We start from the raw sequence: 27,174 nt of genomic DNA, 5'->3' as shown, positions 1-27,174 counted from the left end.
GACTCACTGTACTGCATCCCCAGTGGTGCAAGTGCACTCTCTGGACTCACCGCACTGCACCCTGAGTGGTGCCAGTGCACTCTCTGGACTCACTGCACCGCATCCCCTGTGGTGCCAGTGCACTCTCTAGAGTCACTGCGCTGCATCCCCAGTGGTGCCAGTGCACTCTCTGGACTCACTGTACTGCATCCCCAGTGGTGCCAAAGCACTCTCTGGACTCCCGCCACCGCATCCCCAGTGGTTCCAGTGCACTCTCTGGACTCACTGCACCGCATCCCCAGTGGTGCCAGTGCACTCTCTGGACTCACTGCACTGCTTCCCCAGTGTTGCAGGTGCACTCTTTCGAGTCACTGCAGTGCATCCCCAGTGGTGCCAGTGCACTCTCTGGACTCACTGCAGTGCATCCCCAGTGGTGCCAGTGCACTCTCTGGACTCACTGCAGTGCATCCCCAGTGGTGCCAGTGCGCTCTCTGGAGTCAGAGCACTGCATACCCAGTGGTGCCAGTGCAATCTCTGGACTCACTGATCTGCATCCCCAGTGGTGCCAGTGCACTCTCTGGACTAACTGAAGTTCATTCTCAGTGGTGCCAGTGCACTCGCTGGACTCACTGCACTGCATCCCCAGTGGTGCCAGTGCACTCTCTGGACTCACTGAACTGCATCCCCAGTGGTGCCAGTGCAATCTCTGGACTCACTGCAGTGCATCCCCAGTGGTGCCAGTGCACTCTCTGGACTCACTGAAGTGCATTCTCAGTGGTGCCAGTGCACTCTCTGGACTCACTGCACTGCATCCCCAGTAGAGACAGTGCACTCTCTGGACTCACTGCACTGCATCCCCAGTGGGGCCAGTGCACTCTCTGGACTCACTGAAGTGCATTCTCAGTGGTGCCAGTGCACTCTCTGGACTCACTGCACTGCATCCCCAGTGGTGCCAGTGCACTCTCTGGACTCACTGAACTGCATCCCCAGTGGTGCCAGTACACTCTCTGGACTCACTGCACTGCATCCCCGGTGGTGCCAGTGCACTCTCTGGACTCACTGCAGTGCATCCCCAGTGGTGCCAGTGCACTCTCTGGACTCACTGCACTGCATCCCCAGTGGTGCCAGTGCACTCTCTGGACTCACTGCACTGCATCCCCAGTGGTGCCAGTGCACTCTCTGGACTCACTGCAGTGCATCCCCAGTGGTGCCAGTGCACTCTCTGGACTCACTGAAGTGCATTCTCAGTGGTGCCAGTGCACTCTCTGGACTCACTGCAGTGCATCCCCAGTGGTGCCAGTACACTCACTGGACTCACTGCACTGCATCCCCAGTGGTGCCAGTGCACTCTCTGGACTCACTAAACTGCATCACCAGTGGTGCCACTGCACTCTCTGGACTCACTGCACTGCTTCCCCAGTGGTGCCAGTGCACTCACTGGTCTGACTGCAGTGCATCCCCACTGGTGCCAGTGCACTCTCTGGGCTCACTGCAGTGCATCCCCAGTGGTGCCAGTGCACTCTCTGGACTCACTGCACTGCATCCCCAGTGGTGCCAGTGCGCTCTCTGGACTCACTGAACTGCATCCCCAGTGGTGCCAGTGAAGTCTCTGGACTCACTGCACTGCATCCCCAGTGCTGCCAGTGCACTCTCTGGACTCACTGCACTGCATCCCCAGTGGTGCCACTGCACTCTCTGGACTCACTGCACTGCTTCCCCAGTGGTGCCAGAGCACTCTCTGGACTCACTGCACTGCATCCCCAGTGGTGCCAGGGCACTCTCTGGAGTCACTGCACTGCATCCCCAGTGGTGCCAGTGAACTCTCTGGACTCACTGCACTGCACCCCCAGTGGTGCTAGTACACTGTGTGGACTCACTGTACTGCATCCCCAGTGGTGCCAGTGCAATCTCTGGACTCACTGCAGTGCATCCCCAGTGGTGCCAGTGCACTCTCTGGACTCACTGAAGTGCATTCTCAGTGGTGCCAGTGCACTCTCTGGACTCACTGAAGTGCATCCCCAGTAGTGACAGTGCACTCTCTGGACTCACTGCAGTGCATACCCAGTGGTGCCAGTGCACTCTCTGGACTCACTGCACTGCTTCCCCAGTGTTGCAGGTGCACTCTTTCGAGTCACTGATCTGCATCCCCAGTGGTGCCAGTGCACTCTCTGGACTCACTGAAGTGCATTCTCAGTGGTGCCAGTGCACTCTCTGGACTCAGTGCACTGCATCCCCAGTAGTGACAGTGCACTCTCTGGACTCACTGCAGTGCATCCCCAGTGGTGCCAGTGCACTCTCTGGACTCACTGCACTGCTTCCCCAGTGTTGCAGGTGCACTCTTTCGAGTCACTGCAGTGCATCCCCAGTGGTGCCAGTGCACTCTCTGGACTCACTGCAGTGCATCCCCAGTGGTGCCAGTGCACTCTCTGGACTCACTGCAGTGCATCCCCAGTGGTGCCAGTGCGCTCTCTGGAGTCAGAGCACTGCATCCCCAGTGGTGCCAGTGCAATCTCTGGACTCACTGATCTGCATCCCCAGTGGTGCCAGTGCACTCTCTGGACTCACTGAAGTGCATTCTCAGTGGTGCCAGTGCACTCGCTGGACTCACTGCACTGCATCCCCAGTGGTGCCAGTGCACTCTCTGGACTCACTGAACTGCATCCCCAGTGGTGCCAGTGCAATCTCTGGACTCACTGCAGTGCATCCCCAGTGGTGCCAGTGCACTCTCTGGACTCACTGAAGTGCATTCTCAGTGGTGCCAGTGCACTCTCTGGACTCACTGCACTGCATCCCCAGTAGAGACAGTGCACTCTCTGGACTCACTGCACTGCATCCCCAGTGGGGCCAGTGCACTCTCTGGACTCACTGCGCTGCATCCCCAGTGGTGCCAGTGCACTCTCTGGACTCACTGCACTGCATCCACAGTGCACTCTCTGGACTCACTGCAGGGCATCTCCGGTGGAGCCAGTGTACTCTCAGGACTCACTGCAGTGCATCCCCAGTGGTGCCAGTGCACTCTCTGGACTCACTGCACTGCATCCCCAGTGGTGCCAGTGCACTCTCTGGACTCACTGCACTGCACCCCAATGCTGCCAGTGCACTCTCTGGCGTCACTGCACTGCATCCCCCGTGGTGCAAGTGCAGTCTCTGGACTCACTGGAGTGCATCACCTGTGGTGCCAGTGCACTCTCTGGACTCACTGCACTGCATCCCCAGTGGTGCCAGTGCACTCTCTGGACTCACTGCACTGCATCCCCAGTGGTGCCACTGCACTCTCTGGACTTACTGCACTGCATCGCCAGTGGTGCCAGTGCACTCTCTGGACTCACTGCACTGCATCCCCAGTGGTGCCAGTGCACTCTCTGCACTCACTGCAGTGCATCCCCAGTGGTGCCAGTGCACTCTCTGGACTCACTGCACTGCATCCCCAGTGGTGCCAATGCACTCTCTGGACTCACTGAAGTGCATTATCACTGGTGCCAGTGCACTCTCTGGACTCACTGCACTGCATCCCCAGTAGTGACAGTGCACTCTCTGGACTCACTGCAGTGCATCCCCAGTGGTGCCAGTGCACTCTCTGGACTCACTGCGCTGCATCCCCAGTGGTGACAGTGCACTCTCTGGACTCACTGCACTGCATCGCCAGTGCACTCTCTGGACTCACTGCAGGGCTTCCCCGGTGGAGCCAGTGTACTCTCAGGACTCACTGCAGTGCATCCCCAGTGGTGCCAGTGCACTCTCTGGACTCACTGCACTGCATCCCCAGTGGTGCCAGTGCACTCTCTGGACTCACTGCACTGCATCACCTGTGGTGCCAGTGCACTCTCTGGACTCACTGCACCGCATCCGCTGTGGTGCCAGTGCACTCTCTAGAGTCACTGCGCTGCATCCCCATTTGTGCCAGTGCACTCTCTGGACTCACTGCAGCGCATCCCCAGTGGTGCCAGTGCGCTCTCTGGAGTGACTGCAGTGCATCCCCAGTGGTGCCAGTGCACTCTCTGGACTCGCGTCACTCAATCCCCAGTGTTGCCAGTGCACTCTCTGGAGTAACTGCAGTGCATTCCCGGTGGTGCCACTGCACTCTCTGGACTCACTGCAGTGCATCCCCAGTGGAGCCAGTGCACTCTGGACTCACTGCAGTGCATCCCCAGTGGTGCCAATGCACTCTCTGGACTCACTGCACTGCATACCCAGTGGTGCCAGTGCACTCTCTGGACTCACTGTACTGCATCCCCAGTGGTGCAAGTGCACTCTCTGGACTCACCGCACTGCACCCTGAGTGGTGCCAGTGCACTCTCTGGACTCACTGCACCGCATCCCCTGTGGTGCCAGTGCACTCTCTAGAGTCACTGCGCTGCATCCCCAGTGGTGCCAGTGCACTCTCTGGACTCACTGTACTGCATCCCCAGTGGTGCCAAAGCACTCTCTGGACTCCCGCCACCGCATCCCCAGTGGTTCCAGTGCACTCTCTGGACTCACTGCACCGCATCCCCAGTGGTGCCAGTGCACTCTCTGGACTCACTGCACTGCTTCCCCAGTGTTGCAGGTGCACTCTTTCGAGTCACTGCAGTGCATCCCCAGTGGTGCCAGTGCACTCTCTGGACTCACTGCAGTGCATCCCCAGTGGTGCCAGTGCACTCTCTGGACTCACTGCAGTGCATCCCCAGTGGTGCCAGTGCGCTCTCTGGAGTCAGAGCACTGCATACCCAGTGGTGCCAGTGCAATCTCTGGACTCACTGATCTGCATCCCCAGTGGTGCCAGTGCACTCTCTGGACTAACTGAAGTTCATTCTCAGTGGTGCCAGTGCACTCGCTGGACTCACTGCACTGCATCCCCAGTGGTGCCAGTGCACTCTCTGGACTCACTGAACTGCATCCCCAGTGGTGCCAGTGCAATCTCTGGACTCACTGCAGTGCATCCCCAGTGGTGCCAGTGCACTCTCTGGACTCACTGAAGTGCATTCTCAGTGGTGCCAGTGCACTCTCTGGACTCACTGCACTGCATCCCCAGTAGAGACAGTGCACTCTCTGGACTCACTGCACTGCATCCCCAGTGGGGCCAGTGCACTCTCTGGACTCACTGCGCTGCATCCCCAGTGGTGCCAGTGCACTCTCTGGACTCACTGCACTGCATCCACAGTGCACTCTCTGGACTCACTGCAGGGCATCTCCGGTGGAGCCAGTGTACTCTCAGGACTCACTGCAGTGCATCCCCAGTGGTGCCAGTGCACTCTCTGGACTCACTGCACTGCATCCCCAGTGGTGCCAGTGCACTCTCTGGACTCACTGCACTGCACCCCAATGCTGCCAGTGCACTCTCTGGCGTCACTGCACTGCATCCCCCGTGGTGCAAGTGCAGTCTCTGGACTCACTGGAGTGCATCACCTGTGGTGCCAGTGCACTCTCTGGACTCACTGCACTGCATCCCCAGTGGTGCCAGTGCACTCTCTGGACTCACTGCACTGCATCCCCAGTGGTGCCACTGCACTCTCTGGACTTACTGCACTGCATCGCCAGTGGTGCCAGTGCACTCTCTGGACTCACTGCACTGCATCCCCAGTGGTGCCAGTGCACTCTCTGCACTCACTGCACTGCATCCCCAGTGGTGCCAGTGCACTCTCTGGACTCACTGCACTGCATCCCCAGTGGTGCCAGTGCACTCTCTGGACTCACTGAAGTGCATTATCACTGGTGCCAGTGCACTCTCTGGACTCACTGCAGGGCTTCCCCGGTGGAGCCAGTGTACTCTCAGGACTCACTGCAGTGCATCCCCAGTGGTGCCAGTGCACTCTCTGGACTCACTGCACTGCATCCCCAGTGGTGCCAGTGCACTCTCTGGACTCACTGCACTGCATCACCTGTGGTGCCAGTGCACTCTCTGGACTCACTGCACCGCATCCGCTGTGGTGCCAGTGCACTCTCTAGAGTCACTGCGCTGCATCCCCATTTGTGCCAGTGCACTCTCTGGACTCACTGCAGCGCATCCCCAGTGGTGCCAGTGCGCTCTCTGGAGTGACTGCAGTGCATCCCCAGTGGTGCCAGTGCACTCTCTGGACTCGCGTCACTCAATCCCCAGTGTTGCCAGTGCACTCTCTGGAGTAACTGCAGTGCATTCCCGGTGGTGCCACTGCACTCTCTGGACTCACTGCAGTGCATCCCCAGTGGAGCCAGTGCACTCTGGACTCACTGCAGTGCATCCCCAGTGGTGCCAATGCACTCTCTGGACTCACTGCACTGCATACCCAGTGGTGCCAGTGCACTCTCTGGACTCACTGTACTGCATCCCCAGTGGTGCCAGTGCACTCTCTGGACTCACCGCACTGCACCCTGAGTGGTGCCAGTGCACTCTCTGGACTCACTGCACCGCATCCCCTGTGGTGCCAGTGCACTCTCTAGAGTCACTGCGCTGCATCCCCAGTGGTGCCAGTGCACTCTCTGGACTCACTGTACTGCATCCCCAGTGGTGCCAAAGCACTCTCTGGACTCCCGCCACCGCATCCCCAGTGGTTCCAGTGCACTCTCTGGACTCACTGCACCGCATCCCCAGTGGTGCGAGTGCACTCTCTGGACTCGCGTCAATGCATCCCCAGTGGTGCTAATGCACTCTGGACTCACTGCACTGCATCCCGAGTGGTGCCAGTGCACTCTCTGGACTCAATGCAGTGCATCCCCAGTGGTGCCAGTGCACTCTCTGGACTCACTGCAGTGCATCCCTAGTGGTGCCAGTGCACCCTCTGGACTCACTGCAATGCATCCCCTGTGCTGCCAGTGCTCTCTCTGGACTCACTGCAGTGCATCCCCAGTGGTGCCAGTGCACTCTCTGGACTCACTGCAGTGCATCACCAGTGGTGCCAGTACACTCTCTGGACACACTGAAGTGCATTCTCAGTGGTGCCAGTGCACTCTCTGGTCTCACTGCGCTGCATCCCCAGTGGTGCCAGTACACTCTCTGGACTCACTGCACTGCTTCCCCAGTGGTGCCAGTGCACTCACTGGACTCATTGCAGTGCATCCCCACTGGTGCCAGTGCACTCTCTGGGCTCACTGCAGTGCATCCCCAGTGGTGCCAGTGCACTCTCTGGACTCACTGCACTGCATCCCAGTGGTGCCTGTGCGCTCTCTGGAGTCACAGCACTGCATCCCCAGTGGTGCCAGTGCAATCTCTGGACTCACTGCACTGCATCCCCAGTGGTGCCAGTGCACTCTCTGGACTCACTGAAGTGCATTCTCAGTGGTGCCAGTGCACTCTCTGGACTCACTGCACTGCATCCCCAGTGGTGCCAGTGCACTCTCTGGACTCACTGAACTGCATCCCCAGTGGTGCCAGTACACTCTCTGGACTCACTGCACTGCATCCCCGCTGGTGCCAGTGCACTCTCTGGACTCACAGCAGTGCATCCCCAGTGGTGCCAGTGCACTCTCTGGACTCACTGCACTGCATCCCCAGTGATGCCAGTGCACTCTCTGGACTCACTGCACTGCATCCCCAGTGGTGCCAGTGCACTCTCTGGACTCACTGCAGTGCATCCCCAGTGGTGCCAGTGCACTCTCTGGACTCACTGAAGTGCATTCTCAGTGGTGCCAGTGCACTCTCTGGACTCACTGCAGTGCATCCCCAGTGGTGCCAGTACACTCACTGGACTCACTGCACTGCATCCCCAGTGGTGCCAGTGCACTCTCTGGACTCACTAAACTGCATCACCAGTGGTGCCACTGCACTCTCTGGACTCACTGCACTGCTTCCCCAGTGGTGCCAGTGCACTCAGTGGTCTGACTGCAGTGCATCCCCACTGGTGCCAGTGCACTCTCTGGGCTCACTGCAGTGCATCCCCAGTGGTGCCAGTGCACTCTCTGGACTCACTGCACTGCATCCCCAGTGGTGCCAGTGCACTCTCTGGACTCACTGAAGTGCATTCTCAGTGGTGCCAGTGCACTCGCTGGACTCACTGCACTGCATCCCCAGTGGTGCCAGTGCACTCTCTGGACTCACTGCACTGCATCCCCAGTGGTGCCACTGCACTCTCTGGACTCACTGCACTGCTTCCCCAGTGGTGCCAGAGCACTCTCTGGACTCACTGCACTGCATCCCCAGTGGTGCCAGTGCACTCACTGGACGCACTGCAGTGCATCCCCAGTGGTGCCAGGGCACTCTCTGGAGTCACTGCACTGCATCCCCAGTGGTGCCAGTGCACTCACTGGACGCACTGCACTGCATCCCCAGTGGTGCCAGTGCACTCTCTGGACTCACTAAACTGCATCACCAGTGGTGCCACTGCACTCTCTGGACTCACTGCACTGCTTCCCCAGTGGTGCCAGTGCACTCACTGGTCTGACTGCAGTGCATCCCCACTGGTGCCAGTGCACTCTCTGGGCTCACTGCAGTGCATCCCCAGTGGTGCCAGTGCACTCTCTGGACTCACTGCACTGCATCCCCAGTGGTGCCAGTGCGCTCTCTGGACTCACTGAACTGCATCCCCAGTGGTGCCAGTGAAGTCTCTGGACTCACTGCACTGCATCCCCAGTGCTGCCAGTGCACTCTCTGGACTCACTGCACTGCATCCCCAGTGGTGCCACTGCACTCTCTGGACTCACTGCACTGCTTCCCCAGTGGTGCCAGAGCACTCTCTGGACTCACTGCACTGCATCCCCAGTGGTGCCAGTGCACTCACTGGACGCACTGCAGTGCATCCCCAGTGGTGCCAGGGCACTCTCTGGAGTCACTGCACTGCATCCCCAGTGGTGCCAGTGAACTCTCTGGACTCACTGCACTGCACCCCCAGTGGTGCTAGTACACTGTGTGGACTCACTGTACTGCATCCCCAGTGGTGCCAGTGCAATCTCTGGACTCACTGCAGTGCATCCCCAGTGGTGCCAGTGCACTCTCTGGACTCACTGAAGTGCATTCTCAGTGGTGCCAGTGCACTCTCTGGACTCACTGAAGTGCATCCCCAGTAGTGACAGTGCACTCTCTGGACTCACTGCAGTGCATACCCAGTGGTGCCAGTGCACTCTCTGGACTCACTGCACTGCTTCCCCAGTGTTGCAGGTGCACTCTTTCGAGTCACTGATCTGCATCCCCAGTGGTGCCAGTGCACTCTCTGGACTCACTGAAGTGCATTCTCAGTGGTGCCAGTGCACTCTCTGGACTCAGTGCACTGCATCCCCAGTAGTGACAGTGCACTCTCTGGACTCACTGCAGTGCATCCCCAGTGGTGCCAGTGCACTCTCTGGACTCACTGCACTGCTTCCCCAGTGTTGCAGGTGCACTCTTTCGAGTCACTGCAGTGCATCCCCAGTGGTGCCAGTGCACTCTCTGGACTCACTGCAGTGCATCCCCAGTGGTGCCAGTGCACTCTCTGGACTCACTGCAGTGCATCCCCAGTGGTGCCAGTGCGCTCTCTGGAGTCAGAGCACTGCATCCCCAGTGGTGCCAGTGCAATCTCTGGACTCACTGATCTGCATCCCCAGTGGTGCCAGTGCACTCTCTGGACTCACTGAAGTGCATTCTCAGTGGTGCCAGTGCACTCGCTGGACTCACTGCACTGCATCCCCAGTGGTGCCAGTGCACTCTCTGGACTCACTGAACTGCATCCCCAGTGGTGCCAGTGCAATCTCTGGACTCACTGCAGTGCATCCCCAGTGGTGCCAGTGCACTCTCTGGACTCACTGAAGTGCATTCTCAGTGGTGCCAGTGCACTCTCTGGACTCACTGCACTGCATCCCCAGTAGAGACAGTGCACTCTCTGGACTCACTGCACTGCATCCCCAGTGGGGCCAGTGCACTCTCTGGACTCACTGCGCTGCATCCCCAGTGGTGCCAGTGCACTCTCTGGACTCACTGCACTGCATCCACAGTGCACTCTCTGGACTCACTGCAGGGCATCTCCGGTGGAGCCAGTGTACTCTCAGGACTCACTGCAGTGCATCCCCAGTGGTGCCAGTGCACTCTCTGGACTCACTGCACTGCATCCCCAGTGGTGCCAGTGCACTCTCTGGACTCACTGCACTGCACCCCAATGCTGCCAGTGCACTCTCTGGCGTCACTGCACTGCATCCCCCGTGGTGCAAGTGCAGTCTCTGGACTCACTGGAGTGCATCACCTGTGGTGCCAGTGCACTCTCTGGACTCACTGCACTGCATCCCCAGTGGTGCCAGTGCACTCTCTGGACTCACTGCACTGCATCCCCAGTGGTGCCACTGCACTCTCTGGACTTACTGCACTGCATCGCCAGTGGTGCCAGTGCACTCTCTAGAGTCACTGCGCTGCATCCCCATTTGTGCCAGTGCACTCTCTGGACTCACTGCAGCGCATCCCCAGTGGTGCCAGTGCGCTCTCTGGAGTGACTGCAGTGCATCCCCAGTGGTGCCAGTGCACTCTCTGGACTCGCGTCACTCAATCCCCAGTGTTGCCAGTGCACTCTCTGGAGTAACTGCAGTGCATTCCCGGTGGTGCCACTGCACTCTCTGGACTCACTGCAGTGCATCCCCAGTGGAGCCAGTGCACTCTGGACTCACTGCAGTGCATCCCCAGTGGTGCCAATGCACTCTCTGGACTCACTGCACTGCATACCCAGTGGTGCCAGTGCACTCTCTGGACTCACTGTACTGCATCCCCAGTGGTGCCAGTGCACTCTCTGGACTCACCGCACTGCACCCTGAGTGGTGCCAGTGCACTCTCTGGACTCACTGCACCGCATCCCCTGTGGTGCCAGTGCACTCTCTAGAGTCACTGCGCTGCATCCCCAGTGGTGCCAGTGCACTCTCTGGACTCACTGTACTGCATCCCCAGTGGTGCCAAAGCACTCTCTGGACTCCCGCCACCGCATCCCCAGTGGTTCCAGTGCACTCTCTGGACTCACTGCACCGCATCCCCAGTGGTGCGAGTGCACTCTCTGGACTCGCGTCAATGCATCCCCAGTGGTGCTAATGCACTCTGGACTCACTGCACTGCATCCCGAGTGGTGCCAGTGCACTCTCTGGACTCAATGCAGTGCATCCCCAGTGGTGCCAGTGCACTCTCTGGACTCACTGCAGTGCATCCCTAGTGGTGCCAGTGCACCCTCTGGACTCACTGCAATGCATCCCCTGTGCTGCCAGTGCTCTCTCTGGACTCACTGCAGTGCATCCCCAGTGGTGCCAGTGCACTCTCTGGACTCACTGCAGTGCATCACCAGTGGTGCCAGTACACTCTCTGGACACACTGAAGTGCATTCTCAGTGGTGCCAGTGCACTCTCTGGTCTCACTGCGCTGCATCCCCAGTGGTGCCAGTACACTCACTGGACTCACTGCACTGCATCCCCAGTGGTGCCAGTGCACTCTCTGGACTCACTAAACTGCATCACCAGTGGTGCCTCTGCACTCTCTGGACTCACTGCACTGCTTCCCCAGTGGTGCCAGTGCACTCACTGGACTCATTGCAGTGCATCCCCACTGGTGCCAGTGCACTCTCTGGGCTCACTGCAGTGCATCCCCAGTGGTGCCAGTGCACTCTCTGGACTCACTGCACTGCATCCCAGTGGTGCCTGTGCGCTCTCTGGAGTCACAGCACTGCATCCCCAGTGGTGCCAGTGCAATCTCTGGACTCACTGCACTGCATCCCCAGTGGTGCCAGTGCACTCTCTGGACTCACTGAAGTGCATTCTCAGTGGTGCCAGTGCACTCTCTGGACTCACTGCACTGCATCCCCAGTGGTGCCAGTGCACTCTCTGGACTCACTGAACTGCATCCCCAGTGGTGCCAGTACACTCTCTGGACTCACTGCACTGCATCCCCGGTGGTGCCAGTGCACTCTCTGGACTCACTGCAGTGCATCCCCAGTGGTGCCAGTGCACTCTCTGGACTCACTGCACTGCATCCCCAGTGGTGCCAGTGCACTCTCTGGACTCACTGCACTGCATCCCCAGTGGTGCCAGTGCACTCTCTGGACTCACTGCAGTGCATCCCCAGTGGTGCCAGTGCACTCTCTGGACTCACTGAAGTGCATTCTCAGTGGTGCCAGTGCACTCTCTGGACTCACTGCAGTGCATCCCCAGTGGTGCCAGTACACTCACTGGACTCACTGCACTGCATCCCCAGTGGTGCCAGTGCACTCTCTGGACTCACTAAACTGCATCACCAGTGGTGCCACTGCACTCTCTGGACTCACTGCACTGCTTCCCCAGTGGTGCCAGTGCACTCACTGGTCTGACTGCAGTGCATCCCCACTGGTGCCAGTGCACTCTCTGGGCTCACTGCAGTGCATCCCCAGTGGTGCCAGTGCACTCTCTGGACTCACTGCACTGCATCCCCAGTGGTGCCAGTGCGCTCTCTGGACTCACTGAACTGCATCCCCAGTGGTGCCAGTGAAGTCTCTGGACTCACTGCACTGCATCCCCAGTGCTGCCAGTGCACTCTCTGGACTCACTGCACTGCATCCCCAGTGGTGCCACTGCACTCTCTGGACTCACTGCACTGCTTCCCCAGTGGTGCCAGAGCACTCTCTGGACTCACTGCACTGCATCCCCAGTGGTGCCAGTGCACTCACTGGACGCACTGCAGTGCATCCCCAGTGGTGCCAGGGCACTCTCTGGAGTCACTGCACTGCATCCCCAGTGGTGCCAGTGAACTCTCTGGACTCACTGCACTGCACCCCCAGTGGTGCTAGTACACTGTGTGGACTCACTGTACTGCATCCCCAGTGGTGCCAGTGCAATCTCTGGACTCACTGCAGTGCATCCCCAGTGGTGCCAGTGCACTCTCTGGACTCACTGAAGTGCATTCTCAGTGGTGCCAGTGCACTCTCTGGACTCACTGAAGTGCATCCCCAGTAGTGACAGTGCACTCTCTGGACTCACTGCAGTGCATACCCAGTGGTGCCAGTGCACTCTCTGGACTCACTGCACTGCTTCCCCAGTGTTGCAGGTGCACTCTTTCGAGTCACTGATCTGCATCCCCAGTGGTGCCAGTGCACTCTCTGGACTCACTGAAGTGCATTCTCAGTGGTGCCAGTGCACTCTCTGGACTCAGTGCACTGCATCCCCAGTAGTGACAGTGCACTCTCTGGACTCACTGCAGTGCATCCCCAGTGGTGCCAGTGCACTCTCTGGACTCACTGCACTGCTTCCCCAGTGTTGCAGGTGCACTCTTTCGAGTCACTGCAGTGCATCCCCAGTGGTGCCAGTGCACTCTCTGGACTCACTGCAGTGCATCCCCAGTGGTGCCAGTGCACTCTCTGGACTCACTGCAGTGCATCCCCAGTGGTGCCAGTGCGCTCTCTGGAGTCAGAGCACTGCATCCCCAGTGGTGCCAGTGCAATCTCTGGACTCACTGATCTGCATCCCCAGTGGTGCCAGTGCACTCTCTGGACTCACTGAAGTGCATTCTCAGTGGTGCCAGTGCACTCGCTGGACTCACTGCACTGCATCCCCAGTGGTGCCAGTGCACTCTCTGGACTCACTGAACTGCATCCCCAGTGGTGCCAGTGCAATCTCTGGACTCACTGCAGTGCATCCCCAGTGGTGCCAGTGCACTCTCTGGACTCACTGAAGTGCATTCTCAGTGGTGCCAGTGCACTCTCTGGACTCACTGCACTGCATCCCCAGTAGAGACAGTGCACTCTCTGGACTCACTGCACTGCATCCCCAGTGGGGCCAGTGCACTCTCTGGACTCACTGCGCTGCATCCCCAGTGGTGCCAGTGCACTCTCTGGACTCACTGCACTGCATCCACAGTGCACTCTCTGGACTCACTGCAGGGCATCTCCGGTGGAGCCAGTGTACTCTCAGGACTCACTGCAGTGCATCCCCAGTGGTGCCAGTGCACTCTCTGGACTCACTGCACTGCATCCCCAGTGGTGCCAGTGCACTCTCTGGACTCACTGCACTGCACCCCAATGCTGCCAGTGCACTCTCTGGCGTCACTGCACTGCATTCCCCGTGGTGCAAGTGCAGTCTCTGGACTCACTGGAGTGCATCACCTGTGGTGCCAGTGCACTCTCTGGACTCACTGCACTGCATCCCCAGTGGTGCCAGTGCACTCTCTGGACTCACTGCACTGCATCCCCAGTGGTGCCACTGCACTCTCTGGACTTACTGCACTGCATCGCCAGTGGTGCCAGTGCACTCTCTAGAGTCACTGCGCTGCATCCCCATTTGTGCCAGTGCACTCTCTGGACTCACTGCAGCGCATCCCCAGTGGTGCCAGTGCGCTCTCTGGAGTGACTGCAGTGCATCCCCAGTGGTGCCAGTGCACTCTCTGGACTCGCGTCACTCAATCCCCAGTGTTGCCAGTGCACTCTCTGGAGTAACTGCAGTGCATTCCCGGTGGTGCCACTGCACTCTCTGGACTCACTGCAGTGCATCCCCAGTGGAGCCAGTGCACTCTGGACTCACTGCAGTGCATCCCCAGTGGTGCCAATGCACTCTCTGGACTCACTGCACTGCATACCCAGTGGTGCCAGTGCACTCTCTGGACTCACTGTACTGCATCCCCAGTGGTGCCAGTGCACTCTCTGGACTCACCGCACTGCACCCTGAGTGGTGCCAGTGCACTCTCTGGACTCACTGCACCGCATCCCCTGTGGTGCCAGTGCACTCTCTAGAGTCACTGCGCTGCATCCCCAGTGGTGCCAGTGCACTCTCTGGACTCACTGTACTGCATCCCCAGTGGTGCCAAAGCACTCTCTGGACTCCCGCCACCGCATCCCCAGTGGTTCCAGTGCACTCTCTGGACTCACTGCACCGCATCCCCAGTGGTGCGAGTGCACTCTCTGGACTCGCGTCAATGCATCCCCAGTGGTGCTAATGCACTCTGGACTCACTGCACTGCATCCCGAGTGGTGCCAGTGCACTCTCTGGACTCAATGCAGTGCATCCCCAGTGGTGCCAGTGCACTCTCTGGACTCACTGCAGTGCATCCCTAGTGGTGCCAGTGCACCCTCTGGACTCACTGCAATGCATCCCCTGTGCTGCCAGTGCTCTCTCTGGACTCACTGCAGTGCATCCCCAGTGGTGCCAGTGCACTCTCTGGACTCACTGCAGTGCATCACCAGTGGTGCCAGTACACTCTCTGGACACACTGAAGTGCATTCTCAGTGGTGCCAGTGCACTCTCTGGTCTCACTGCGCTGCATCCCCAGTGGTGCCAGTACACTCACTGGACTCACTGCACTGCATCCCCAGTGGTGCCAGTGCACTCTCTGGACTCACTAAACTGCATCACCAGTGGTGCCTCTGCACTCTCTGGACTCACTGCACTGCTTCCCCAGTGGTGCCAGTGCACTCACTGGACTCATTGCAGTGCATCCCCACTGGTGCCAGTGCACTCTCTGGGCTCACTGCAGTGCATCCCCAGTGGTGCCAGTGCACTCTCTGGACTCACTGCACTGCATCCCAGTGGTGCCTGTGCGCTCTCTGGAGTCACAGCACTGCATCCCCAGTGGTGCCAGTGCAACCTCTGGACTCACTGCACTGCATCCCCAGTGGTGCCAGTGCACTCTCTGGACTCACTGAAGTGCATTCTCAGTGGTGCCAGTGCACTCTCTGGACTCACTGCACTGCATCCCCAGTGGTGCCAGTGCACTCTCTGGACTCACTGAACTGCATCCCCAGTGGTGCCAGTACACTCTCTGGACTCACTGCACTGCATCCCCGGTGGTGCCAGTGCACTCTCTGGACTCACTGCAGTGCATCCCCAGTGGTGCCAGTGCACTCTCTGGACTCACTGCACTGCATCCCCAGTGGTGCCAGTGCACTCTCTGGACTCACTGCACTGCATCCCCAGTGGTGCCAGTGCACTCTCTGGACTCACTGCAGTGCATCCCCAGTGGTGCCAGTGCACTCTCTGGACTCACTGAAGTGCATTCTCAGTGGTGCCAGTGCACTCTCTGGACTCACTGCAGTGCATCCCCAGTGGTGCCAGTACACTCACTGGACTCACTGCACTGCATCCCCAGTGGTGCCAGTGCACTCTCTGGACTCACTAAACTGCATCACCAGTGGTGCCACTGCACTCTCTGGACTCACTGCACTGCTTCCCCAGTGGTGCCAGTGCACTCACTGGTCTGACTGCAGTGCATCCCCACTGGTGCCAGTGCACTCTCTGGGCTCACTGCAGTGCATCCCCAGTGGTGCCAGTGCACTCTCTGGACTCACTGCACTGCATCCCCAGTGGTGCCAGTGCGCTCTCTGGACTCACTGAACTGCATCCCCAGTGGTGCCAGTGAAGTCTCTGGACTCACTGCACTGCATCCCCAGTGCTGCCAGTGCACTCTCTGGACTCACTGCACTGCATCCCCAGTGGTGCCACTGCACTCTCTGGACTCACTGCACTGCTTCCCCAGTGGTGCCAGAGCACTCTCTGGACTCACTGCACTGCATCCCCAGTGGTGCCAGTGCACTCACTGGACGCACTGCAGTGCATCCCCAGTGGTGCCAGGGCACTCTCTGGAGTCACTGCACTGCATCCCCAGTGGTGCCAGTGAACTCTCTGGACTCACTGCACTGCACCCCCAGTGGTGCTAGTACACTGTGTGGACTCACTGTACTGCATCCCCAGTGGTGCCAGTGCAATCTCTGGACTCACTGCAGTGCATCCCCAGTGGTGCCAGTGCACTCTCTGGACTCACTGAAGTGCATTCTCAGTGGTGCCAGTGCACTCTCTGGACTCACTGAAGTGCATCCCCAGTAGTGACAGTGCACTCTCTGGACTCACTGCAGTGCATACCCAGTGGTGCCAGTGCACTCTCTGGACTCACTGCACTGCTTCCCCAGTGTTGCAGGTGCACTCTTTCGAGTCACTGATCTGCATCCCCAGTGGTGCCAGTGCACTCTCTGGACTCACTGAAGTGCATTCTCAGTGGTGCCAGTGCACTCTCTGGACTCAGTGCACTGCATCCCCAGTAGTGACAGTGCACTCTCTGGACTCACTGCAGTGCATCCCCAGTGGTGCCAGTGCACTCTCTGGACTCACTGCACTGCTTCCCCAGTGTTGCAGGTGCACTCTTTCGAGTCACTGCACTGCATCCCCAGTGGTGCCACTGCACTCTCTGGACTCACTGCAATGCATCCCCTGTGCTGCCAGTGCTCTCTCTGGACTCACTGCAGTGCATCCCCAGTGGTGCCAGTGCACTCTCTGGACTCACTGCAGTGCATCACCAGTGGTGCCAGTACACTCTCTGGACACACTGAAGTGCATTCTCAGTGGTGCCAGTGCACTCTCTGGTCTCACTGCGCTGCATCCCCAGTGGTGCCAGTACACTCACTGGACTCACTGCACTGCATCCCCAGTGGTGCCAGTGCACTCTCTGGACTCACTAAACTGCATCACCAGTGGTGCCTCTGCACTCTCTGGACTCACTGCACTGCTTCCCCAGTGGTGCCAGTGCACTCACTGGACTCATTGCAGTGCATCCCCACTGGTGCCAGTGCACTCTCTGGGCTCACTGCAGTGCATCCCCAGTGGTGCCAGTGCACTCTCTGGACTCACTGCACTGCATCCCAGTGGTGCCTGTGCGCTCTCTGGAGTCACAGCACTGCATCCCCAGTGGTGCCAGTGCAATCTCTGGACTCACTGCACTGCATCCCCAGTGGTGCCAGTGCACTCTCTGGACTCACTGAAGTGCATTCTCAGTGGTGCCAGTGCACTCTCTGGACTCACTGCACTGCATCCCCAGTGGTGCCAGTGCACTCTCTGGACTCACTGAACTGCATCCCCAGTGGTGCCAGTACACTCTCTGGACTCACTGCACTGCATCCCCGGTGGTGCCAGTGCACTCTCTGGACTCACTGCAGTGCATCCCCAGTGGTGCCAGTGCACTCTCTGGACTCACTGCACTGCATCCCCAGTGGTGCCAGTGCACTCTCTGGACTCACTGCACTGCATCCCCAGTGGTGCCAGTGCACTCTCTGGACTCACTGCAGTGCATCCCCAGTGGTGCCAGTGCACTCTCTGGACTCACTGAAGTGCATTCTCAGTGGTGCCAGTGCACTCTCTGGACTCACTGCAGTGCATCCCCAGTGGTGCCAGTACACTCACTGGACTCACTGCACTGCATCCCCAGTGGTGCCAGTGCACTCTCTGGACTCACTAAACTGCATCACCAGTGGTGCCACTGCACTCTCTGGACTCACTGCACTGCTTCCCCAGTGGTGCCAGTGCACTCACTGGTCTGACTGCAGTGCATCCCCACTGGTGCCAGTGCACTCTCTGGGCTCACTGCAGTGCATCCCCAGTGGTGCCAGTGCACTCTCTGGACTCACTGCACTGCATCCCCAGTGGTGCCAGTGCGCTCTCTGGACTCACTGAACTGCATCCCCAGTGGTGCCAGTGAAGTCTCTGGACTCACTGCACTGCATCCCCAGTGCTGCCAGTGCACTCTCTGGACTCACTGCACTGCATCCCCAGTGGTGCCACTGCACTCTCTGGACTCACTGCACTGCTTCCCCAGTGGTGCCAGAGCACTCTCTGGACTCACTGCACTGCATCCCCAGTGGTGCCAGGGCACTCTCTGGAGTCACTGCACTGCATCCCCAGTGGTGCCAGTGAACTCTCTGGACTCACTGCACTGCACCCCCAGTGGTGCTAGTACACTGTGTGGACTCACTGTACTGCATCCCCAGTGGTGCCAGTGCAATCTCTGGACTCACTGCAGTGCATCCCCAGTGGTGCCAGTGCACTCTCTGGACTCACTGAAGTGCATTCTCAGTGGTGCCAGTGCACTCTCTGGACTCACTGAAGTGCATCCCCAGTAGTGACAGTGCACTCTCTGGACTCACTGCAGTGCATACCCAGTGGTGCCAGTGCACTCTCTGGACTCACTGCACTGCTTCCCCAGTGTTGCAGGTGCACTCTTTCGAGTCACTGATCTGCATCCCCAGTGGTGCCAGTGCACTCTCTGGACTCACTGAAGTGCATTCTCAGTGGTGCCAGTGCACTCTCTGGACTCAGTGCACTGCATCCCCAGTAGTGACAGTGCACTCTCTGGACTCACTGCAGTGCATCCCCAGTGGTGCCAGTGCACTCTCTGGACTCACTGCACTGCTTCCCCAGTGTTGCAGGTGCACTCTTTCGAGTCACTGCAGTGCATCCCCAGTGGTGCCAGTGCACTCTCTGGACTCACTGCAGTGCATCCCCAGTGGTGCCAGTGCACTCTCTGGACTCACTGCAGTGCATCCCCAGTGGTGCCAGTGCGCTCTCTGGAGTCAGAGCACTGCATCCCCAGTGGTGCCAGTGCAATCTCTGGACTCACTGATCTGCATCCCCAGTGGTGCCAGTGCACTCTCTGGACTCACTGAATTGCATTCTCAGTGGTGCCAGTGCACTCGCTGGACTCACTGCACTGCATCCCCAGTGGTGCCAGTGCACTCTCTGGACTCACTGAACTGCATCCCCAGTGGTGCCAGTGCAATCTCTGGACTCACTGCAGTGCATCCCCAGTGGTGCCAGTGCACTCTCTGGACTCACTGAAGTGCATTCTCAGTGGTGCCAGTGCACTCTCTGGACTCACTGCACTGCATCCCCAGTAGAGACAGTGCACTCTCTGGACTCACTGCACTGCATCCCCAGTGGGGCCAGTGCACTCTCTGGACTCACTGCGCTGCATCCCCAGTGGTGCCAGTGCACTCTCTGGACTCACTGCACTGCATCCACAGTGCACTCTCTGGACTCACTGCAGGGCATCTCCGGTGGAGCCAGTGTACTCTCAGGACTCACTGCAGTGCATCCCCAGTGGTGCCAGTGCACTCTCTGGACTCACTGCACTGCATCCCCAGTGGTGCCAGTGCACTCTCTGGACTCACTGCACTGCACCCCAATGCTGCCAGTGCACTCTCTGGCGTCACTGCACTGCATCCCCCGTGGTGCAAGTGCAGTCTCTGGACTCACTGGAGTGCATCACCTGTGGTGCCAGTGCACTCTCTGGACTCACTGCACTGCATCCCCAGTGGTGCCAGTGCACTCTCTGGACTCACTGCACTGCATCCCCAGTGGTGCCACTGCACTCTCTGGACTTACTGCACTGCATCGCCAGTGGTGCCAGTGCACTCTCTGGACTCACTGCACTGCATCCCCAGTGGTGCCAGTGCACTCTCTGCACTCACTGCAGTGCATCCCCAGTGGTGCCAGTGCACTCTCTGGACTCACTGCACTGCATCCCCAGTGGTGCCAATGCACTCTCTGGACTCACTGAAGTGCATTATCACTGGTGCCAGTGCACTCTCTGGACTCACTGCACTGCATCCCCAGTAGTGACAGTGCACTCTCTGGACTCACTGCAGTGCATCCCCAGTGGTGCCAGTGCACTCTCTGGACTCACTGCGCTGCATCCCCAGTGGTGACAGTGCACTCTCTGGACTCACTGCACTGCATCGCCAGTGCACTCTCTGGACTCACTGCAGGGCTTCCCCGGTGGAGCCAGTGTACTCTCAGGACTCACTGCAGTGCATCCCCAGTGGTGCCAGTGCACTCTCTGGACTCACTGCACTGCATCCCCAGTGGTGCCAGTGCGCTCTCTGGACTCACTGAACTGCATCCCCAGTGGTGCCAGTGAAGTCTCTGGACTCACTGCACTGCATCCCCAGTGCTGCCAGTGCACTCTCTGGACTCACTGCACTGCATCCCCAGTGGTGCCACTGCACTCTCTGGACTCACTGCACTGCTTCCCCAGTGGTGCCAGAGCACTCTCTGGACTCACTGCACTGCATCCCCAGTGGTGCCAGGGCACTCTCTGGAGTCACTGCACTGCATCCCCAGTGGTGCCAGTGAACTCTCTGGACTCACTGCACTGCACCCCCAGTGGTGCTAGTACACTGTGTGGACTCACTGTACTGCATCCCCAGTGGTGCCAGTGCAATCTCTGGACTCACTGCAGTGCATCCCCAGTGGTGCCAGTGCACTCTCTGGACTCACTGAAGTGCATTCTCAGTGGTGCCAGTGCACTCTCTGGACTCACTGAAGTGCATCCCCAGTAGTGACAGTGCACTCTCTGGACTCACTGCAGTGCATACCCAGTGGTGCCAGTGCACTCTCTGGACTCACTGCACTGCTTCCCCAGTGTTGCAGGTGCACTCTTTCGAGTCACTGATCTGCATCCCCAGTGGTGCCAGTGCACTCTCTGGACTCACTGAAGTGCATTCTCAGTGGTGCCAGTGCACTCTCTGGACTCAGTGCACTGCATCCCCAGTAGTGACAGTGCACTCTCTGGACTCACTGCAGTGCATCCCCAGTGGTGCCAGTGCACTCTCTGGACTCACTGCACTGCTTCCCCAGTGTTGCAGGTGCACTCTTTCGAGTCACTGCAGTGCATCCCCAGTGGTGCCAGTGCACTCTCTGGACTCACTGCAGTGCATCCCCAGTGGTGCCAGTGCACTCTCTGGACTCACTGCAGTGCATCCCCAGTGGTGCCAGTGCGCTCTCTGGAGTCAGAGCACTGCATCCCCAGTGGTGCCAGTGCAATCTCTGGACTCACTGATCTGCATCCCCAGTGGTGCCAGTGCACTCTCTGGACTCACTGAAGTGCATTCTCAGTGGTGCCAGTGCACTCGCTGGACTCACTGCACTGCATCCCCAGTGGTGCCAGTGCACTCTCTGGACTCACTGAACTGCATCCCCAGTGGTGCCAGTGCAATCTCTGGACTCACTGCAGTGCATCCCCAGTGGTGCCAGTGCACTCTCTGGACTCACTGAAGTGCATTCTCAGTGGTGCCAGTGCACTCTCTGGACTCACTGCACTGCATCCCCAGTAGAGACAGTGCACTCTCTGGACTCACTGCACTGCATCCCCAGTGGGGCCAGTGCACTCTCTGGACTCACTGCGCTGCATCCCCAGTGTTGCCAGTGCACTCTCTGGACTCACTGCAGGGCATCTCCGGTGGAGCCAGTGTACTCTCAGGACTCACTGCAGTGCATCCCCAGTGGTGCCAGTGCACTCTCTGGACTCACTGCACTGCATCCCCAGTGGTGCCAGTGCACTCTCTGGACTCACTGCACTGCACCCCAATGCTGCCAGTGCACTCTCTGGCGTCACTGCACTGCATCCCCCGTGGTGCAAGTGCAGTCTCTGGACTCACTGGAGTGCATCACCTGTGGTGCCAGTGCACTCTCTGGACTCACTGCACTGCATCCCCAGTGGTGCCAGTGCACTCTCTGGACTCACTGCACTGCATCCCCAGTGGTGCCACTGCACTCTCTGGACTTACTGCACTGCATCGCCAGTGGTGCCAGTGCACTCTCTGGACTCACTGCACTGCATCCCCAGTGGTGCCAGTGCACTCTCTGCACTCACTGCAGTGCATCCCCAGTGGTGCCAGTGCACTCTCTGGACTCACTGCACTGCATCCCCAGTGGTGCCAATGCACTCTCTGGACTCACTGAAGTGCATTATCACTGGTGCCAGTGCACTCTCTGGACTCACTGCACTGCATCCCCAGTAGTGACAGTGCACTCTCTGGACTCACTGCAGTGCATCCCCAGTGGTGCCAGTGCACTCTCTGGACTCACTGCGCTGCATCCCCAGTGGTGACAGTGCACTCTCTGGACTCACTGCACTGCATCGCCAGTGCACTCTCTGGACTCACTGCAGGGCTTCCCCGGTGGAGCCAGTGTACTCTCAGGACTCACTGCAGTGCATCCCCAGTGGTGCCAGTGCACTCTCTGGACTCACTGCACTGCATCCCCAGTGGTGCCAGTGCACTCTCTGGACTCACTGCACTGCATCACCTGTGGTGCCAGTGCACTCTCTGGACTCACTGCACCGCATCCGCTGTGGTGCCAGTGCACTCTCTAGAGTCACTGCGCTGCATCCCCATTTGTGCCAGTGCACTCTCTGGACTCACTGCAGCGCATCCCCAGTGGTGCCAGTGCGCTCTCTGGAGTGACTGCAGTGCATCCCCAGTGGTGCCAGTGCACTCTCTGGACTCGCGTCACTCAATCCCCAGTGTTGCCAGTGCACTCTCTGGAGTAACTGCAGTGCATTCCCGGTGGTGCCACTGCACTCTCTGGACTCACTGCAGTGCATCCCCAGTGGAGCCAGTGCACTCTGGACTCACTGCAGTGCATCCCCAGTGGTGCCAATGCACTCTCTGGACTCACTGCACTGCATACCCAGTGGTGCCAGTGCACTCTCTGGACTCACTGTACTGCATCCCCAGTGGTGCAAGTGCACTCTCTGGACTCACCGCACTGCACCCTGAGTGGTGCCAGTGCACTCTCTGGACTCACTGCACCGCATCCCCTGTGGTGCCAGTGCACTCTCTAGAGTCACTGCGCTGCATCCCCAGTGGTGCCAGTGCACTCTCTGGACTCACTGTACTGCATCCCCAGTGGTGCCAAAGCACTCTCTGGACTCCCGCCACCGCATCCCCAGTGGTTCCAGTGCACTCTCTGGACTCACTGCACCGCATCCCCAGTGGTGCCAGTGCACTCTCTGGACTCACTGCACTGCTTCCCCAGTGTTGCAGGTGCACTCTTTCGAGTCACTGCAGTGCATCCCCAGTGGTGCCAGTGCACTCTCTGGACTCACTGCAGTGCATCCCCAGTGGTGCCAGTGCACTCTCTGGACTCACTGCAGTGCATCCCCAGTGGTGCCAGTGCGCTCTCTGGAGTCAGAGCACTGCATACCCAGTGGTGCCAGTGCAATCTCTGGACTCACTGATCTGCATCCCCAGTGGTGCCAGTGCACTCTCTGGACTAACTGAAGTTCATTCTCAGTGGTGCCAGTGCACTCGCTGGACTCACTGCACTGCATCCCCAGTGGTGCCAGTGCACTCTCTGGACTCACTGAACTGCATCCCCAGTGGTGCCAGTGCAATCTCTGGACTCACTGCAGTGCATCCCCAGTGGTGCCAGTGCACTCTCTGGACTCACTGAAGTGCATTCTCAGTGGTGCCAGTGCACTCTCTGGACTCACTGCACTGCATCCCCAGTAGAGACAGTGCACTCTCTGGACTCACTGCACTGCATCCCCAGTGGGGCCAGTGCACTCTCTGGACTCACTGAAGTGCATTCTCAGTGGTGCCAGTGCACTCTCTGGACTCACTGCACTGCATCCCCAGTGGTGCCAGTGCACTCTCTGGACTCACTGAACTGCATCCCCAGTGGTGCCAGTACACTCTCTGGACTCACTGCACTGCATCCCCGGTGGTGCCAGTGCACTCTCTGGACTCACTGCAGTGCATCCCCAGTGGTGCCAGTGCACTCTCTGGACTCACTGCACTGCATCCCCAGTGGTGCCAGTGCACTCTCTGGACTCACTGCACTGCATCCCCAGTGGTGCCAGTGCACTCTCTGGACTCACTGCAGTGCATCCCCAGTGGTGCCAGTGCACTCTCTGGACTCACTGAAGTGCATTCTCAGTGGTGCCAGTGCACTCTCTGGACTCACTGCAGTGCATCCCCAGTGGTGCCAGTACACTCACTGGACTCACTGCACTGCATCCCCAGTGGTGCCAGTGCACTCTCTGGACTCACTAAACTGCATCACCAGTGGTGCCACTGCACTCTCTGGACTCACTGCACTGCTTCCCCAGTGGTGCCAGTGCACTCACTGGTCTGACTGCAGTGCATCCCCACTGGTGCCAGTGCACTCTCTGGGCTCACTGCAGTGCATCCCCAGTGGTGCCAGTGCACTCTCTGGACTCACTGCACTGCATCCCCAGTGGTGCCAGTGCGCTCTCTGGACTCACTGAACTGCATCCCCAGTGGTGCCAGTGAAGTCTCTGGACTCACTGCACTGCATCCCCAGTGCTGCCAGTGCACTCTCTGGACTCACTGCACTGCATCCCCAGTGGTGCCACTGCACTCTCTGGACTCACTGCACTGCTTCCCCAGTGGTGCCAGAGCACTCTCTGGACTCACTGCACTGCATCCCCAGTGGTGCCAGGGCACTCTCTGGAGTCACTGCACTGCATCCCCAGTGGTGCCAGTGAACTCTCTGGACTCACTGCACTGCACCCCCAGTGGTGCTAGTACACTGTGTGGACTCACTGTACTGCATCCCCAGTGGTGCCAGTGCAATCTCTGGACTCACTGCAGTGCATCCCCAGTGGTGCCAGTGCACTCTCTGGACTCACTGAAGTGCATTCTCAGTGGTGCCAGTGCACTCTCTGGACTCACTGAAGTGCATCCCCAGTAGTGACAGTGCACTCTCTGGACTCACTGCAGTGCATACCCAGTGGTGCCAGTGCACTCTCTGGACTCACTGCACTGCTTCCCCAGTGTTGCAGGTGCACTCTTTCGAGTCACTGATCTGCATCCCCAGTGGTGCCAGTGCACTCTCTGGACTCACTGAAGTGCATTCTCAGTGGTGCCAGTGCACTCTCTGGACTCAGTGCACTGCATCCCCAGTAGTGACAGTGCACTCTCTGGACTCACTGCAGTGCATCCCCAGTGGTGCCAGTGCACTCTCTGGACTCACTGCACTGCTTCCCCAGTGTTGCAGGTGCACTCTTTCGAGTCACTGCAGTGCATCCCCAGTGGTGCCAGTGCACTCTCTGGACTCACTGCAGTGCATCCCCAGTGGTGCCAGTGCACTCTCTGGACTCACTGCAGTGCATCCCCAGTGGTGCCAGTGCGCTCTCTGGAGTCAGAGCACTGCATCCCCAGTGGTGCCAGTGCAATCTCTGGACTCACTGATCTGCATCCCCAGTGGTGCCAGTGCACTCTCTGGACTCACTGAAGTGCATTCTCAGTGGTGCCAGTGCACTCGCTGGACTCACTGCACTGCATCCCCAGTGGTGCCAGTGCACTCTCTGGACTCACTGAACTGCATCCCCAGTGGTGCCAGTGCAATCTCTGGACTCACTGCAGTGCATCCCCAGTGGTGCCAGTGCACTCTCTGGACTCACTGAAGTGCATTCTCAGTGGTGCCAGTGCACTCTCTGGACTCACTGCACTGCATCCCCAGTAGAGACAGTGCACTCTCTGGACTCACTGCACTGCATCCCCAGTGGGGCCAGTGCACTCTCTGGACTCACTGCGCTGCATCCCCAGTGGTGCCAGTGCACTCTCTGGACTCACTGCACTGCATCCACAGTGCACTCTCTGGACTCACTGCAGGGCATCTCCGGTGGAGCCAGTGTACTCTCAGGACTCACTGCAGTGCATCCCCAGTGGTGCCAGTGCACTCTCTGGACTCACTGCACTGCATCCCCAGTGGTGCCAGTGCACTCTCTGGACTCACTGCACTGCACCCCAATGCTGCCAGTGCACTCTCTGGCGTCACTGCACTGCATCCCCCGTGGTGCAAGTGCAGTCTCTGGACTCACTGGAGTGCATCACCTGTGGTGCCAGTGCACTCTCTGGACTCACTGCACTGCATCCCCAGTGGTGCCAGTGCACTCTCTGGACTCACTGCAGTGCATCCCCAGTGGTGCCACTGCACTCTCTGGACTTACTGCACTGCATCGCCAGTGGTGCCAGTGCACTCTCTGGACTCACTGCACTGCATCCCCAGTGGTGCCAGTGCACTCTCTGCACTCACTGCAGTGCATCCCCAGTGGTGCCAGTGCACTCTCTGGACTCACTGCACTGCATCCCCAGTGGTGCCAATGCACTCTCTGGACTCACTGAAGTGCATTATCACTGGTGCCAGTGCACTCTCTGGACTCACTGCACTGCATCCCCAGTAGTGACAGTGCACTCTCTGGACTCACTGCAGTGCATCCCCAGTGGTGCCAGTGCACTCTCTGGACTCACTGCGCTGCATCCCCAGTGGTGACAGTGCACTCTCTGGACTCACTGCACTGCATCGCCAGTGCACTCTCTGGACTCACTGCAGGGCTTCCCCGGTGGAGCCAGTGTACTCTCAGGACTCACTGCAGTGCATCCCCAGTGGTGCCAGTGCACTCTCTGGACTCACTGCACTGCATCCCCAGTGGTGCCAGTGCACTCTCTGGACTCACTGCACTGCATCACCTGTGGTGCCAGTGCACTCTCTGGACTCACTGCACCGCATCCGCTGTGGTGCCAGTGCACTCTCTAGAGTCACTGCGCTGCATCCCCATTTGTGCCAGTGCACTCTCTGGACTCACTGCAGCGCATCCCCAGTGGTGCCAGTGCGCTCTCTGGAGTGACTGCAGTGCATCCCCAGTGGTGCCAGTGCACTCTCTGGACTCGCGTCACTCAATCCCCAGTGTTGCCAGTGCACTCTCTGGAGTAACTGCAGTGCATTCCCGGTGGTGCCACTGCACTCTCTGGACTCACTGCAGTGCATCCCCAGTGGAGC

The sequence above is a fragment of the Anser anser genome, assembly GCF_964211835.1.
Source record: "Anser anser genome assembly, chromosome: 3".
NCBI lineage: Eukaryota > Metazoa > Chordata > Aves > Anseriformes > Anatidae > Anser > Anser anser.
The sequence above is the reverse complement of the archived record's forward strand: the minus strand, read 5'-3'. Positions refer to the sequence as shown.